We start from the raw sequence: 13,236 nt of genomic DNA on the forward strand, positions 1-13,236 counted from the left end.
AGAAGGCAACAGAGAAGGCAACAGAGAAGGCAACAGAGAAGACAACAGAGAAGACAACAGAGAAGACAACAGAGAAGGCAACAGAGAAGGCAACAGAGAAGGCACCATAGAAGGCAACAGAGAAGACAACAGAGAAGGCAACAGAGAAGGCAACAGAGAAGACAACAGAGAAGACAACAGAGAAGGCAACAGAGAAGGCAACAGAGAAGGCAACAGAGAAGGCAACATAGAAGGCAACAGAGAAGACAACAGAGAAGACAACAGACAACAGAGAAGGCAACAGAGAAGGCAACAGAGAAGGCAACAGAGAAGACAACAGAGAAGGCAACAGAGAAGGCAACAGAGAAGGCAACAGAGGAGGCAACAGAGAAGGCAACAGAGAAGGCAACAGAGAAGGCAACAGAGAAGGCAACAGAGGAGGCAACAGAGGAGGCAACAGAGAAGGCAACAGTGAAGGCAACAGAGAAGGCAACAGAGAAGGCAACAGAGAAGACAACAGAGAAGGCAACAGAGAAGGCAACAGAGAAGGCAACAGAGAAGACAACAGAGAAGACAACAGAGAAGGCAACAGAGGAGGCAACAGAGAACTAAAAGAAGAGTAGATAGAGAGAACGAAGGAGAGAGAAACAGAGAGGAGAATCGGACTTTGTAGCCAGCTTGTTGAAGCATGTATTGTCTATTGACAACACACACACACACACACGCACGCACGCACGCACGCACACACACACAGCACACGGTGAGACAGTGTGTTATTTGGTGAGAGTGCTGGTATTTGAGATGAGTGTATTTCATTGGAACTGATGTGTGTAGTGAGAGATTCCTCGTGTTACCCCATGCTACTAACTAAAGCCTAATATGGTCATTTATCATACAACCCTTCATTCCACATTCCATCCTCCCTGAGACAAACCCAGTGGGTCTTAGGTCAGAGTATTCAAACACAGATCTCTCAGACAAACCCAGTGGGTCTTAGGTCAGAGTATTCAAACACAGATCTCTCAGACAGAACCAGTGGGTCTTAGGTCAGAGTAGTCGAACACAGATCTCTCAGACAAACCCAGTGGGTCTTAGGTCAGAGTAGTCAAACACAGATCTCTCAGACAAACCCAGTGGGTCTTAGGTCAGAGTAGTCAAACACAGATCTCTCAGACAAACCCAGTGGGTCTTAGGTCAGAGTAGTCAAACACAGATCTCTCAGACAAACCCAGTGGGTCTTAGGTCAGAGTAGTCGAACACAGATCTCTCAGACAGAACCAGTGGGTCCAAGGAACAAGTCATCTTCAAGCAAGTCATCTTTAAGCACAAAACGCTACGGGTGAATGAAAGAATAGGGAGAAATGACCTTAGATCAGCATCTAGGGGAAACTTCACCAACTAAGTGGTGATATTTCTGATATTAAATGGTTTTCTGAGGCATCATCACCCAGGTGGCTGCTATAGCCTCCAGATTGGTAGTGGATGAGGGTTATCTTCCATCCTAGCCATTTAAAGTGAGCATTGGAGAGAAGAAGAAAAAAAAACACTCTAAACCAATCCATCAACATGTGTGTCATGGGAACAATCCCTTGTCTGCTTATTGTAAAATATTCAAGGCTTTTGTTTGATGACCATATGTTGAGCAGATGATCAGTGAAAACATCAAATACCCACAAAGCAGATTACAAACACCATGGATGATCTAACCTATGAACCCTATCAACCCTAATGAGTTCACCACCTATTCCTTATGTAGTGCAATACTTTGGACCAGGGCCCATAGGGAACAGGGGGGCCATTTGGTACACAGTCATAGCCTACATTACAATAAAACGAAATCTTCTTCTAGCTGCTTAGTGGCTGGCTGGTTGGTTGGTTGGTTTGGATGTTGATATCCTGTTTGAGGATCTGGGCCAAGTGCCTCCTGGGTGCGAGGTACACGACTAGGGCAAGGGGGAAGAAAGGAAAGAGGGCTGGAGGGGTTAGGGAGGAGAAAGAGGGAGAAGGATGATGGGAAGAGACAGTGATGTCATATAGGAGTGTGTGTCTGTGTGTAACGTGTGCGTATCTTCTTCAGGCATCTGCGGTGAGGACACGTCTGCAGTCCAAGGAGTGGAGAGGTGAAGAACACGACCTACAGTACCAGTCAAAAGTTTGGTCTCACCTCCTCATTGAAGGGTTTTTCTTTATTTTTTACTATTTTCTACATTGTAGAATAATAGTGAAGACATAACTATGAAATAACACATATGGAATCATGTTAAAAAGTGTTAAAAAAATCCAAATATATTTTAGATTTTAGATTCTTCAAAGTAGCCAATTTTTACCTTGATGACAACGTTGCACAATCTTAGCATTCTCTCAACCACCAATGTAGAAAATAGTAAAAATAAAATAAAAAACATTGAATGAGTAGGTGTTCTAAAACTTTTGACTGTTACTATAGGTGCGTCTGAACACACACACACACACACACACACACACACACACACACACACACACACACACACACACACACACACACACACACACACACACACACACACACACACACACCTGATCTGAATCATACCAGCACATTACGCAGTAACCCACAGGCACGTTGTGAAAATCATCAGTGAGGATGATGACAGAGTCTCAGACCCAGACAGGCAGATGTTCCATCTAGAACAGGGATGGGCAACGTTGAAACAACAGCAACAAGAACTCTGAGCTCATCATGAAGGGCTGCAGTTGCTCGCGGGTACTGGGCAATTGTTTTTCATTTTTTTTGTGAGCACCGAGGAAGGCATATATATCGAAATTTCACATGGTTCTATTCTAATCGTCTGAGATCGAAGTCTATTTCTAGTGACCAGGCTGGTTTAAATAGTTTCATCATCTGATGATACACAGGAATGTTTTCAGATCAGTCTGGCTCCTTATTGAACAGAACCTCTTCATAATGTATTACTGATAAAGACAGATAACACAGTGGAACAGAATCTCTTCATAATGTATTACTGATAGAGACAGATAACACAATGGAACAGATCCTCTTCATAATGTATTACTGATAGAGACAGATAACACAGTGGAACAGATCCTCTTCATAATGTATTACTGATAGAGACAGATAACACAGTGGAACAAATCCTCTTCATAATGTATTACTGATAGAGACAGATAACACAGTGGAACAGATCCTCTTCATAATGTATTACTAATAGAGACAGATAACACAGTGGAACAGAACCTCTTCATAATGTATTACTGATAGAGACAGATAACACAGTGGAACAGAACCTCTTCATAATGTATTACTGATAGAGACAGATAACACAGTGGAACAGATCCTCTTCATAATGTATTACTGATAGAGACAGATAACACAGTGGAACAGAACCTCTTCATAATGTATTACTGATAGAGACAGATAACACAGTGGAACAGATCCTCTTCATAATGTATTACTGATAGAGACAGATAACACAGTGGAACAGATCCTATTCATCAGACCAGCCTGTTTATTTTGTCCCAAATGGCATCCTTTATTCCTTTTAGTCCACTTACAGGTCTCTGGTCAAACGTAGTGCACTTCTGTCTGTATATAGGGGGAAAGGGTGTGATTTGGGCCATCTGTCCACCACCGTACTGCTTTCTCTTTGTTCCCATAAGTAATGTGACCGCAGGGAGAGGAGAAAAGAAAAGCTCCAGACAAAACGCAGGTGTGCGTACTAGTTGTGGAGGTATAGGTGCCGGGTAGAAGAAGTCCACTGTTCTGCATTGACATGAATAGGTTAGTTAACCTCTGCTGTTTGAATCACATGCAAACATCTGGTTTGAGTTTGAATGACTAACTTTGATTAGTTGGTTCAACTAAAGCCTGAAGCCTTTGAGTTTTCGCAGTCAGGATTTACAATGATGCATGTTATAAATACAACGCCCACTCTGGTTGAACTGGTATGTTGCTTCAGAAATACCCAGGATGTAGAAATACAATTGAAAACAGCTAATGAATTACATTAACATTCTAATCAGACGTTTTCAACAGTAACAGAGCAGACGACCAACAGACACAAACAGAGCAGAATATAATCAGTTCACAGAATCACATACATACCCATACAGTGTTCAGAGAGCTGGCTTGGTCTCCCAGGCCTTACACAGGATACCATTAAGAAAGAGGTGGGTAGCCGCATGGGCCAGACCCCTGTCAACAAGTGGTAGACTTGTCTACATCACATTGGGTCAGAGAGAGAGAGAGAAAGAGAGAGAGAGGGAGAAGAGAGAGGGAGGGAGAAGAGAGAGAGAGAGGGAGGGAGGGAGAAGAGAGAGAGAGAGAAGAGAGAGAGAGAGGGAGGGAGGGAGGGAGGGAGGGAGAAGAGAGAGAGAGAGAGACGGCCTGTGCTCACCCTAGAGAGGAATTTTCTTTCTTTCAAAGAGCACCGGGGACTAAGGGAGGGGAACGGAATGGTGACCTCGCCACTTTGACATTACTGGACTGTCCTCTAAAAATATGGTCATTTCTGAGGGCGTAACTTTTTCATTGTGGAATAGCAAGCTGCTAGTACGTAGCCTGAACATGTTGTTTGAATTTAGGGGCATTCCATTATTAGAGGAACAGAATATAGTAGAAGAAGACTTTCAACATTAAACGTTTGTGACGGTAATTAACTTTACTTGCGGGTATCTGAACGTACGTCAAGACTTTCCCTTACGTAACAGCTGCCTTGTAACGTCCACATCAGATAGTCTTTCCTATGATTCTGAGGAGCTCTCTGATTTTTAAAAAATCTTTTTTTTGTTATTTCACCTTTATTTAACCAGGTAGGCCAGTTGAGAACAAGTTCTCATTTACAACTGCAACCTGGCCATGATAAATCAAAGCAGTGCGACACAAACAACAACACAGAGTTACACATGAAATAAACAAACATACAGTCAATTATACAATAGGAAAAAAAGTATATATACAGTGTGTGCAAACGAGGTAGAATAAGGGAGGTAAGGCAATAAATAGGCCATAGTGGCAAAATAATTAATATTTAGCATTTAAACAATGGAGTGATAGATGTGCAGAAGATGAATGTGCAAGTTGAGATACTGGGGTGCAAAGGAGCAAAATAAATAAATAACAGTATGAGGATGAGGTAGTTGGGAGGGCTATTTACAGATGAGCTATGTACAGGTGCGGTGATCTGTGAGCTGCTCTGACAGCTGGTGCTTAAAGTTAGTGAGGGAGATATGATTCTCCAGCTTTAGAGATTTTTGCAGTTCGTTCCAGTCATTGGCAGCAGAGAACTGAGGAGGAATTGGCTTTGGGGGTGACCAGTGAAATATACCTGCTGGAGCGCCTGCTACGGGTGGGAGCTGCTATGGTGACCAGTGAGCTGAGATAAGGCGGAGCTTTACCTAGCAAAGACTTATAGATGACCTGGAGCCAGTGGGTTTGGCGACGAATATGAAGCGAGGGCCAGCCAATGAGAGCATACAAGTCGCAGTGGTAGGTAGTATATGGGGCTTTGGTGACAAAATGGATGGCACTGTGATAGACTGCATCCAATTTGCTGAGTAGAGTGTTGGAGGCTATTTTATAAATGACATCGCCGAAGTCGAGGATCGGTAGGATAGTCAGTTTTACGAGGGTATGTTTGGCAGCATGAGTGAAGGATGCTTCGTTGCGATATAGGAAGCCGATGCTAGATTTGATTTTGGATTGGAGATGCTTAATGTGAGTCTGGAAGGCGAGTTTACAGTCTAACAAGACTCCTAGGTATTTGTACTTGTCCACATATTCTAAGTCAGAACCGTCCAGAGTAGTGATGCTGGACATGCGGGCAGGTGCGGGCAGCGATCGGTTGAAGAGCATGCATTTAGTTTTTCTTGCATTTAAGAGCATTTGGAGGCCACGGAAGGAGAGTTGTATGGCATTGAAGTTTCTTTGGAGGTTAGTTAACAGTGTCCAAAGAAAGGCCAGAAGTATACAGAATGGTGTCGTCTGCATAGAGGTGGATCAGAGAATCACCAGCAGCAAGAGCGACATCATTGATGTATACAGAGAAGAGAGTCGGCCCGAGAATTGAACCCTGTGCCACCCCCATAGAGACTGCCAGAGGTCCAGACAACAGGCCCTCCGATTTGACACACTGAACTCTGTCTGAGAAGTAGTTAGTGAACCAGGCGAGGCAGTCATTTGAGAAACCAAGGATGTTGAGTCTGCCGATAAGAATGTGGTGATTGACAGAGTCGAAAGCCTTGGCCAGGTTGATGAATACGGCTGCACAGTATTGTCTTTTATCGATGGCGGTTATGATATCGTTTAGGACCTTGAGCATGGCTGAGGTACACCCATGACCAGCTCGGAAACCAGATTGCATAGCGGAGAAGTATGAGGGAATGTTGAATCTGTTTTAGTGCCACAGACCACTGTTGAATAAGTCAATGTGATTACGTCCCAAAGGGCACCTGTTTACCTATATAGGGCACTACTGTTGGCCACGGCTCATAGGGTGCACTTTATAAGGAGCAGGGCGCCATTTGGGATGCATCCTGTGTGATTGCACAGCCTGATACCTGAGGGCAGTATAACATCATATGACTCATGAAGCGTGTTGTTAATCAATGTGAGGCTTCTGGAGTGGAGTGGCTAAAAACCTATAACTTCATGTCAGTTCATCTACTGTCACTGTCAGGAGACCCACAGGGAGATTTATGCTCTATGGCCTAACTCTGGTTGCATCCTGATTCTACATCCTTGGGACATAGTCCAGGGAGACAACCAGGGGGGAAGGCCCTTGGGACATAGTCCAGGGAGACAACCAGGGGGGAAGGCCCTTGGGACATAGTCCAGGGAGATAACCAGGGGGAAGGCCCTTCAGTCCAGGGAGATAACCAGGGGGAAGGCCCTTCAGTCCAGGGAGATATCCAGGGGGGTAAGCCCGTGGGACATAGTCCAGGGAGATATCCAGGGGGGAAGGCCCTTGGGACATAGTCCAGGGAGATATCCAGGGGGAATGCCCTTCAATACAGGGAGATAACCAGGGGGGAAGGCCCTTCAGTCCAGGGAGATAAGCAGGGGGAAGGCCCTTGGAACATAGTCCAGGGAGATAACCAGAGGGAACGTCTCCCTCTGAGTAACAAATTAAGGTACATCAAATCAAATCAAATGTTATTGGTCACATACATATATTTAGCAGATGTTATTGCGGGTGTAGCGAAATGCTTGTGTTCCTAGCTCCAACAGTGCAGTAATATGGAGAGAAGAAGAAGAGGAGAGAAGACTCCGACTAACTTGACTTACCCCCTTTGGGAGCATGGGTGTCCACCATGGCTCTCTACCTCACTCCCTTCTGTGTGAGGGCTTATTCCTCTAGCCAGGAAATTCCACACTTTGCTCCGTTGTTGTAGAGTGGAGCGTAGAGGAAGAAAACAATCCACTAGTATTTTTCAGTGTTCTTCAGGCTTGTGCATGCTGATTGAACTCATCAATATTCATCAAGTCCTTTATTGAATGGTGTGTGTGTTAGAACTGGCCTGTCAGTCAGTCAGATATTCAGTCATTCAGTCAGGCATCTGGAGGACACCTCCTGGCTATTTGGAGCTTGGCCACAGTACCTTATTACGACCCTGTCTGTTCTTCTTTCTGGCAAACCTTTACAAGATGACCTTGTGGTTGAGATGACGTTGAGTACATCACTGTTAGCCGGAGCTCACCGTTAATAATTTTGAGTTTCCCCCCTCAATCATTTCTACATTAACTCAGGAAATCTTGTTAATCTGTTTCCACGCGAGAGAGATTAAAAAAACCTTTCCACCAGAATGTTCCTTGCGAGAGACAGTGAGAATTAGAGAAAAAAGGAGAGATGAGATAAGGACCAAAGGACAAAAAAAAAACTATCCAATGAGAATACAAATACCTTGAGCCTGAGGAAGGAAAATATTTGACCTGGCCTCTTAATTCAGGGAATAAAATGTAATAAGGCCAGATGGCAAGTACAGAATTGAATCACTCCCAGATAGACCTAACAAGACCAGTGGGGATAGGTACTGTAGTTGAACAGACCTGGGTCTAACTAGGGGGATAGGTAGATAGCAGAACAGACCTGGGTTTAACTAGGGGGATAGGTAGATAGCAGAACAGACCTGGGTCTAACTAGGGGGGTAAGTAGATAGCAGAACAGACCTGGGTCTAACTAGGGGGATAGGTAGATAGCAGAACAGACCTGGGTTTAACTAGGGGGATAGGTAGATAGCAGAACAGACCTGGGTCTAACTAGGGGGATAGGTAGATAGCAGAACAGATCTGGGATTAACTAGGGGGATAGGTAGATAGCAGAACAGACCTGGGTCTAACTAGGGGGATAGGTAGATAGCAGAACAGACCTGGGTCTAACTAGGGGGATAGGTAGATAGCAGAACAGACCTGGGTTTAACTAGGGGGATAGGTAGATAGCAGAACAGACCTGGGTCTAACTAGGGGGATAGGTAGATAGCAGAACAGACCTGGGTCTAACTAGGGGGATATGTAGATAGCAGAACAGACCTGGGTCTAACTAGGGGGATAGGTAGATAGCAGAACAGACCTGGGTTTAACTAGGGGGATAGGTAGATAGCAGAACAGACCTGGGTCTAACTAGGGGGATAGGTAGATAGCAGAACAGACCTGGGTCTAACTAGGGGGATAGGTAGATAGCAGAACAGACCTGGGTCTAACTAGGGGGATAGGTAGATAGCAGAACAGACCTGGGTCTAACTAGGGGGATAGGTAGATAGCAGAACAGACCTGGGTTTAACTAGGGGGATAGGTAGATAGCAGAACAGATCTGGGTTTAACTAGGGGGATAGGTAGATAGCAGAACAGATCTGGGATTAACTAGGGGGATAGGTAGATAGCAGAACAGACCTGGGTCTAACTAGGGGGATAGGTAGATAGCAGAACAGACCTGGGTTTAACTAGGGGGATAGGTAGATAGCAGAACAGACCTGGGTCTAACTAGGGGGATAGGTAGATAGCAGAATAGACCTGGGTCTAACTAGGGGGATAGGTAGATAGCAGATCATTCATATAAATCTGAAATAATGGAAGTCCAGGAATCGATCCCAGTGGAACACCACATTTGGGTGTTCCACTGGGATCATGACGAAAAGTATGTGGACACCTGCTCGTCGAACCTCTCATTTCAAAATCATGGGCATTAATATGGAGTTGGTCCCCCCTTTCCTGCTATTACAGCCTCCACTCTTCTGGGAAGGCTCTTCACTAGATGTTGGAACATTACTGGTCCCGTGTGGCTCAGTTGATAGAGCATGGTGTTTGCAACGCCAGGGTTGTGGGTTTGGTTCCCACGGGGGACCAGTATGGGAAAAAAATGTATGAAATGTATACATCCACTACTGTAAGTTGCTCTGGATAAGAGCGTCTGCTAAATGACTAAAATGTAATTGCTGCAGGGACTTGCTTCCATTCAGCCACAAGACCATTAGTGAGGCCGGGTCACTGATGTTGGTCGATTAGGCCTGGCTTGCAGTTGGCGATCCAATTCATCCCAAAGGTGATTAATGGGGTTGAGGTCAGGGCTCTGTGCAGGCCAGTCAAGTTCTTCCAAACCGATCTCGACAAACCATTTATGTATGGACCTCACTTTGTGCATGGGGGCTTTGTCATGCTGAAACAGGAAAGGACCTTCCCCAAACAGTTTCCACATAGTTGGAAGCACAGAATCGTCTAGAATGTCATTGTATGCTGTAGCGTTAAGATTTCTCTAATGGGCCGAGCCCGAACCATGAAAAACAGCCTCAGATCATTATTCCTCCTCCACCAAACTTTACAGTTGGCACTAGCCATTGGGGCAGGTGTGTTCTCCTGGCATCCGCCCAACCCAGATTTGTTAGTCGAACTGCTAGATCCGTGATACATCATGTTTCCACTGCTCCAGCGTCCAATGGCGGCAAGCTTAACACCACTCCAGCCAACGCTTAGCATTGCGGATGGTGATCTTAGGTTTGTGTGTGACTGCTCGGCCATGGAAACCCATTTCATGAAGCTCCCGACTAACAGTTCTTGTGCTGAAGTTGCTTCCAGAGGCAGTTTGGAACTGGGTAGTGAGCGTTACAACCGAGTACAGATGTTTAAGCGCTATGCATTTCAGCACTCGGCGGTCCTGTTCTATGAGCTTGTGTAGCCTACCACTTCGTGTCTGAGTCTTTGTTGCTCCTAGACATTTCCGCTTCACAATAACAACACTTACAGTTGACCTGGGCAGCTCTAGCAGGGAAGAAATTTGATGAACTGACTTGTTGGAAATGTGGCATCCTATGACGGTGCCAGGTTGAAAGTCACTGAGCTCTTTAGTAAGGCCATTCTACTGCCAATGTTTGTCTATGGAGATTGCATGGCTGGGCGCTCGATTTTATACACCTGTCAGCAACAAATGTGGCTGAAATAGCCGAATCCACTAATTTGAAGGGGTGTCCACATATTTTTTTATATAGTGTATGAAGAGGATTGTTCACTATTTGGGTCAGGGCATTTCAACTCCACAGCTGGAAAGCTGAAACACATTTCCGCATCCCAAAATGGCTGCCCATTCTCTATATAGTGCACTTCCATTGAGTGCTCTATTCAAAAGTAGTGCACTACATAGGAGATAGGGTGCCATTTGGGAAGCACAATTTCTCCTCATCAATCAGGGACTAATTCAGACCTGGGGACACCTGATGTGAGGAGTCTCTGGCCAATCAAATCAACCAATAAAATACTGTACCAGGAAGAAAAGGAACACTTAGGCCCTAGAGGTCATGAACTACAGCACCAGGAAGAAAAGGAACACTTAGACCCTAGAGGTCATGAACTACTGCACCAGGAAGAAAAGGAACACTTGGGCCCTAGAGGTCATGAACTACTGCACCAGGAAGAAAAGGAACACTTAGACCCTAGAGGTCATGAACTACTGCACCAGGAAGAAAAGGAACACTTGGGCCCTAGAGGTCATGAACTACTGCACCAGGAAGAAAAGGAACACTTAGACCCTAGAGGTCATGAACTACTGCACCAGAGAGAAGAGGAACACTTAGACCCTAGAGGTCATGAACTACTGCACCAGGAAGAAAAATAACACTTAGACCCTAGAGGTCCCGGGAGCTGAATAGGCTTCATCTGATCTAGGTCAATTAGGAAGTGAGTTATCAGAGAGAAACAGAACCCACATCAAACTGTGAATGACAGTTTGTTTTCTGCACCGTGGACATTACTGAGGCTAGGCATTGTTGGATGTTTAATACCGTCATCTTTGTTGATATAAATGCTGTCGATTGATCTCACCACAACCTGCACCTCAGAGAGACGCACAGCAGGGACAAAGGATTCCTTCTTCTCACATAAGCAGTCATGCAGGCACACCCACTGTTATGTTGACTTGGGATCATGATGTGTGGATTGATGTAATGTGTTTGAGGTGAGGCTCTCTAGCAGTGGAAATGGTAGGACTCACCTAAATATAATGATCATCAGAATGAAGGACTGACTTAATGACATACTACTGAACAACACGATTGTACACACACACACACACACACACACACACACACACACACACACACGCACGCACACACACAACTTGAGACCAAGTTGTTATGTGACTCAGATTAAGCCTTTAGCATGTGTGTGTGTGTGTGTGTGTGTGTGTGTGTGTGTGTGTGTGTGTGTCTGGCGTTTGTGTGGAAACGGACAGGGCCGGACTGAACAGGGACCGTTGCTTGGGCTGTGTTATTTGTGTCTCCTGGTTGGTATGATTTTGATTAGATTCTAGAGAGCATTGAACCAAACAAAGAGAGAACTTCTTGTTGGGAGAAGAATTCCACCCTTGTTCCCAGCCAGGCAGGCCCACAGAGGCCCTGCTAGAGATGGGAAGAGAGGCATGAACCGAACCAAACAGTTAGAGAGGAAAGGCATGGACCGAACCAAACATTTAGAGAGGAAAGGCATGGACCGAACCAAACAGTTAGAGAGGAAAGGCATGGACCGAACCAAACATTTAGAGACGAGGAAATACATGGACCAAACCAAACAGTTAGAGAGGAAAGGCATGAACCGAACCAAACAGTTAGAGAGGAAAGGCATGGACCGAACCAAACATTTAGAGACGAGGAAATACATGGACCAAACCAAACAGTTAGAGAGGAAAGACATGAACCAAACCAAACATTTAGAGAGAGGATCAAAGACATGGACCGAACCAAACAGTTAGAGAGAGGATCAAAGACATGGACCGAACCAAACAGTTAGAGAGAGGATCAAAGACATGGACCGAACCAAACAGTTAGAGAGAGGATCAAAGGCATGGACCGAACCAAACAGTTAGAGGAGGAAAGACATGGACCAAACCAAACAGTTAGAGAGGAAAGACATGGACCAAACCAAACAGTTAGAGAGAGGAAAGACATGGACCAAATCAAACAGTTAGAGAGAGGAACAAAGACATGGACCAAACCAAACAGTTAGAGGAGGAAAGACATGGACCAAATCAAACAGTTAGAGAGAGGAACAAAGACATGGACCGAAACAAACAGTTAGAGGAGGAAAGACATGGACCAAACCAAACAGTTAGAGAGAGGAACAAAGACATGGACCAAACCAAACAGTTAGAGGAGGAAAGGCATGGACCAAACCAAACAGTTAGAGAGAGGAACAAAGACATGGACCAAACCAACAGTTAGAGGAGGAAAGGCATGGACCGAACCAAACAGTTAGAGAGAGGAACAAAGACATGGACCGAAACAAACAGTTAGAGGAGGAAAGACATGGACCAAACCAAACAGCTAGAGAGGAAAGACATGGACCGAACCAAACAGTTAGAGAGAGGAACAAAGACATGGACCGAAACAAACAGTTAGAGGAGGAAAGACATGGACCGAACCAAACAGTTAGAGAGGAAAGACATGGACCAAATCAAACAGTTAGAGAGAGGAACAAAGACATGGACCGAAACAAACAGTTAGAGAGAGGAAAGACATGGACCAAATCAAACAGTTAGAGAGAGGAACAAAGACATGGACCGAACCAAATAGTTAGAGAGGAAAGACATGGACCGAACCAAACAGTTAGAGAGGAAAGACATGGACCAAATCAAACAGTTAGAGAGAGGAACAAAGACATGGACCGAAACAAACAGTTAGAGAGAGGAAAGACATGGACCAAATCAAACAGTTAGAGAGAGGAACAAAGACATGGACCGAAACAAACAGTTAGAGAGAGGAAAGACATGGACCAAATCAAAC

At 44.9% G+C, this 13,236-nt stretch overlaps 1 long non-coding RNA gene across 1 annotated transcript; it reads right to left on the minus strand.

Annotated features, from left to right (window-relative positions):
• Positions 1 to 2,960: 2,960 nt before the first annotated feature.
• Positions 2,961 to 4,229, minus strand: LOC115205761 (uncharacterized). The gene is made up of 2 exons (XR_003880672.1): positions 4,082 to 4,229; positions 2,961 to 3,739 (listed from the first exon to the last, which is right to left on the minus strand). It is a non-coding gene; the product is annotated as an uncharacterized LOC115205761 (long non-coding RNA).
• Positions 4,230 to 13,236: the final 9,007 nt, after the last annotated feature.

Source organism: Salmo trutta, chromosome 13 (genome assembly GCF_901001165.1).
Source record: "Salmo trutta chromosome 13, fSalTru1.1, whole genome shotgun sequence".
NCBI lineage: Eukaryota > Metazoa > Chordata > Actinopteri > Salmoniformes > Salmonidae > Salmo > Salmo trutta.